Below are 2,968 nucleotides of genomic sequence, written 5' to 3'. Positions count from 1 at the left end.
GCAACCCCTTCAGGGCAGAAAAAAAGCTGTTGAAGAAAAAAACAAACTTTTTAAGGCTAAAATTAAAAAGAAAAACAATACATGAAAGCCCACAAGTCTTAACATAGTTTAGAAGTGCATATGTATTTTGTTGATCAAGAGGAAAAGAAAACTATATTTAAAACATTAATAAGTTGAATCAGGTCACATGAATCTAAATATATAGTACAGCTAATGGCTCCAGTGACCTACAGAGACCAAAATTGCTCTTGTTGTGACTAAAAGGCCTATAACAAATTTCAAAGGCTTGAAATTTTTAGGATAGCTTTGTGACAATCTAGAAAGTATTTCCACATTTGTACAATCTCAGAAGCCTCTGAAGAAAAAGTGTTTTACCAAGATGCTGGTCTCTGCTTGGTATTAGACTTTTCTAGCACCTCCCAAAATATTCTCCAGGATCTGATTCTGATGAGTCATTCTTTGACTAAAGCCAGTAAAAGTAGACATAGCTGGATGACATAAAATATCATCATCCTGAGCCTGAAGATCCTTTTTATATCATAAATCATTTTCAAACAATTTTTCTGTTGTTAAAGATAAATGCAAATATGTAAGGTGTGGAGAGGTGTTTGCTGACTCTACATGCTGAGTTTGAGTAATCATATGCTCAGCTTTAGGAATAGCAATTCTAATTTAGGAGTCACTTCGAATCTATATTCAGAACGGGCAGTGCCTACAGCAAAAAAAAAAAAAAAAAAAAAAAGTTTAATCATTGTGTAAATGAGTGCAGTAGTAAAGAATAGACATTGTAATTCCTCCCACATAAGGTTTTGCAGGCTGGCCAGAACCTCTTCTAAGAACCGTATTTGGAATACATATTAGAAAACATATTTTCCATTGTAGATATGATATGGCTAATTTTACTTTGGTTTCATTGTTTTGGATGTGGTCATTATTTTGAGTTGATTGGATAGTCATAGATTAATCAAAACCATATATCTGTGAGTGATTTCAAGAGGTCACCTAGACTAGTCCCCAGCTCCAAGGCATGATTAACTGTAAAATACTCAAGCCAAATAAGTATCTGTTTCACTCTTCCTAGAGATTTTCAGGATCAACATCCAAAATCCTGTGGTTAAAACGCAACTGCAAATTCTCTTATGTTAGCTTTAACCTCTTCTCCATCAGAGGCTCGTTTCTAATTGTATAGTGCTCTATGAAGAACAACGCAGTCCAGGAAATAAGCCATGATTCACTCATCCTGAGGGACTTTCAAAGAAACCACAGCATAGTCTTTGGGCAATCAAAATAAGTTTTTATGAAGTCATTATTTTAAAATTTGCATGCTTTTCTCAAGTAGGTACAGTCAATTACCTCTATCCTTACTCAGGAACCATTTACTCTTACTTTATAGAAAAGTCAATCATGTTTGGGATCTTATTTCCCAGCCCAAACCAATTAGAAGAATCAAGTAGAAGAGGGAAAAGGGAATTGAAGATGCTATATAGCGACTACAACAAGCAAGCCAATCATTGTATAGCAAAGAAAGGGACTATAAGAAATAACTACAAAATTAAGAAAGCACAAAAGCCTTGAGCCACTGAAGTGTCAAGACAATTGGTCCAGCTGCACCTGAGGCATCACTGTATTACTAGAGCACCATATAATTACGGGAGGGTTGCCAGATTTAACATATAAAAATATAAGACGCCCAGTTAAATTTGAATTTAAGATAAACAAGGAATGACTTGTCAGTACAAGTACGCCGCAAATATTACCTGTTTTTACCTGATAAACACATTTTACTGTGTGCTGTATTTTATCTGACAGCCCTAAATAAGATGGTGACCTCAAGTCATCAGTAAAGCACAAACTGTTGAGTATGCCGTTCAAAAACGGTGTAACTAATAGAACACTGGAAAATGTTCCATTGATAGTATTTAAGATTAGGAAAATCAAACTTCTGAGTTGTCTGCAAAGTTAATCTATGTGAAACACTTTGAGCCATGCATGTTCTTCACTACAGAGTTCCAGGCATAAAATAAACCTTTAATAAACATTGGATGAACAGTGAAAGCTTAACACACCGCCTTCCCATTGGTGAGGCACCTCAAGCCCCTGAAGTTTGTCCCTAGCCGTTGTCAGTTCTGTGGCCCTGCCTGAGTCTAAACCTGACTCAGAGTTGGTGTCGCTGTCCAGGTCTGACTCCCGTTCCCTCTTGTACCTGCTGTCCTGGGCTTCCATGACACCGCCGCAAACCTTCCCTAATGAGGCTTTTCTAGAGAACGGGATAGTGTTTACACTCCACCAACTTTGGTGGCTTCCTCTGCAAGCCCACTGTTGTCTGGTGTAAAGGAAATGAAGAAATAGGCCCAACACTCCCCCTCGGAGCAGCTTTTCTAGGCCCACCCACTGGTAACAAGCATCAACCTGGGACCAATTATTGGTCACTTGAAGCCCTGTGGTCCTATATTAAAGCTAGAGCTTCACTGGGTGTCCAAGAAACTGCTAGATTTCATCTACACCTTATGTCCCACAATTATCCGTTGTGGTCTGATTTTAGTCAAAGAAATTATCCCCATCTTAAAGGAGACAGTCTGCAATCTTGACAGGGTTTGCCTCTGAGCAGCGGGACATGGAGCGTGTCTGTGGGAACAAGATGAACAGGACATGATTTTTGCCCTCAAAGAAGCTTACTTTCTAGCTTATATGACTGAAGATTCCTTTACAAAAATACCATTTATCACAATTATTTGAAAAATAAAATACAATTTTCTGGAAAAAATAAGTCATCTTAGTTGCCACCAATCTGAAAACTAAAAGCCAGCACATCCCCAGTTTATCTAACACATAGCAAACCCTTAAAAGTGATGGCTACCATTATCATGCTAAAGCAAACTCTAAAATCTCCAGCCTGAAGTAGTAGAAGAGTTTCCAGTACCTTCTTGCCCATAGGCCAATCATAAGAGCTCGGGTCCAGTTTCTGGGC

This window comes from Acinonyx jubatus, chromosome B2, assembly GCF_027475565.1.
Source record: "Acinonyx jubatus isolate Ajub_Pintada_27869175 chromosome B2, VMU_Ajub_asm_v1.0, whole genome shotgun sequence".
Taxonomy (NCBI): Eukaryota; Metazoa; Chordata; class Mammalia; order Carnivora; family Felidae; genus Acinonyx; species Acinonyx jubatus.
The sequence above is the reverse complement of the archived record's forward strand: the minus strand, read 5'-3'. Positions refer to the sequence as shown.